At 42.2% G+C, this 2,408-nt stretch overlaps 1 pseudogene; it reads left to right on the top strand.

Annotated features, from left to right (window-relative positions):
- The first annotated feature begins 231 nt into the window (after positions 1 to 231).
- Positions 232 to 357, top strand: LOC143771310 (U1 spliceosomal RNA; annotated as a pseudogene).
- Positions 358 to 2,408: the final 2,051 nt, after the last annotated feature.

Raw genomic sequence — 2,408 nt, 5'->3', positions numbered from 1 at the left:
AGGTCCATTTTTTCCTGAGTGCGTCAATAACCTACATGTAAATTGAGAAATATTTTTGAGGCACAGTGCAAAGCTCATTAGTGAAGGACCGCATACTACAGTGCAGATTTTACTGTTATGGTTTGCGGGTGCCTTAACCCTCTCGGAGAGCCCCTGAGTTGCCAGAACCCCCAATAAATGACTCCATTTTATAAAAAACACCTCTAAATGAATTCATCTAGGGGTGTAGTTATACTTACCTGGCAGGGGAGATACCATGATCACTAAGGTGGTTCTCCCAGGGTGAGGCTCATCCATTGCACTCCGGGTGTGCTGACCCCTGCGATTTCCCCAAATGCAAATGTCACCTGCTTAACCCAGCAGGAAGTACAGCGGCGTCTAAAAATAACTAAAATTGATAAATCTCCGGGCCCGGATGGGATACACCCCCGAGTACTGCAGGAACTAAGTACAGTCATTGATAGACCATTATTTTTAATCTTTAAAGACTCCATAATAACAGGGTCTGTACCACAGGACTGGCGTATAGCAAATGTGGTGCCAATATTCAAAAAAGGGGCAAAAACTGAACTCGGTAATTATAGGCCAGTAAGCTTAACCTCTACTGTGGGTAAAATCCTGGAGGGCATTCTAAGGGATGCTATGCTGGAGTATCTGAAGAGGAATAACCTCATGACCCAGTATCAGCACGGGTTTACTAGGGACCGTTCATGTCAGACTAATTTGATCAGCTTCTATGAAGAGGCAAGTTCCGGACTGGACCAAGGGAACCCAGTGGACGTAGTATATATGGACTTTTCCAAAGCTTTTGATACGGTGCCACACAAAAGGTTGTTACATAAAATGAGAGTAATGGGGATAGGGGAAAATATGTGTAAGTGGGTTGAGAGCTGGCTCAGGGATAGGAAACAAAGGGTGGTTATTAATGGAGCACACTCGGACTGGGTCACGGTTAGCAGTGGGGTACCACAGGGGTCAGTATTGGGCCCTCTTCTTTTTAACATATTTATTAATGACCTTGTAGGGGGCATTCAGAGTAGAATTTCAATATTTGCAGATGACACTAAACTCTGCAGGGTAATCAATACAGGGGAGGACAATTTTATATTACAGGATGATTTATGTAAACTAGAAGCTTGGGCTGATAAATGGCAAATGAGCTTTAATGGGGATAAATGTAAGGTCATGCACTTGGGTAGAAGTAATAAGATGTATAACTATGTGCTTAATTCTAAAACTCTGGGCAAAACCGTCAATGAAAAAGACCTGGGTGTATGGGTGGATGACAAACTCATATTCAGTGGCCAGTGTCAGGCAGCTGCTACAAAGGCAAATAAAATAATGGGATGTATTAAAAGAGGCATAGATGCTCATGAGGAGAACATAATTTTACCTCTATACAAGTCACTAGTTCGACCACACTTAGAATACTGTGCACAGTTCTGGTCTCCGGTGTATAAGAAAGACATAGCTGAACTGGAGCGGGTGCAGAGAAGAGCGACCAAGGTTATTAGAGGACTGGGGGGTCTGCAATACCAAGATAGGTTATTACACTTGGGGCTATTTAGTTTGGAAAAACGAAGACTAAGGGGTGATCTTATTTTAATGTATAAATATATGAGGGGACAGTACAAAGACCTTTCTGGTGATCTTTTTAATCATAGACCTGAGACAGGGACAAGGGGGCATCCTCTACGTCTGGAGGAAAGAAGGTTTAAGCATAATAACAGACGCGGATTCTTTACTGTAAGAGCAGTGAGACTATGGAACTCTCTGCCGTATGATGTTGTAATGAGTGATTCATTAATTAAATTTAAGAGGGGACTGGATACCTTTCTGGAAAAGTATAATGTTACAGGGTATATACACTAGATTCCTTGATAAGGCGTTGATCCAGGGAACTAGTCCGATTGCCGTATGTGGAGTCGGGAAGGAATTTTTTTCCCCATGGTGGAGTTACTCTTTGCCACATGGGGTTTTTTTGCCTTCCCCTGGATCAACATGTTAGGGCATGTTAGGTTAGGCTATGGGTTGAACTAGATGGACTTACAGTCTTCCTTCAACCTTAATAACTATATGTAACTATGTAGTGATCATGTTGACACCACGGGTGTGTCACATACTTTTATATCATTGGGCAGTGAAGAAAAAACAACTACATTTTTAACACCAAAATTTTGTTTTAGTCTCAGATTTTACATTTTCACACAAGTGGGTAAAAAGGGCACCTTAATTTGTCCAACAAGTTCTATTGAATGTGGCAATACCCCATATGTGGCTGTACAGTAGTGCTTGGCCATACTAGAGACTTGGAAGGGACAGAGCGCTATTTGCCTCCTGGAGCACAGATTGTGCTATAATAGCTTGCGGACTCCATATACAGAGATTTTGACTCCATGGGTGTTTTC

This window comes from Ranitomeya variabilis, chromosome 4, assembly GCF_051348905.1.
Source record: "Ranitomeya variabilis isolate aRanVar5 chromosome 4, aRanVar5.hap1, whole genome shotgun sequence".
Lineage (NCBI taxonomy): Eukaryota > Metazoa > Chordata > Amphibia > Anura > Dendrobatidae > Ranitomeya > Ranitomeya variabilis.
This window is presented reverse-complemented; position numbering and strand designations above follow the sequence as displayed.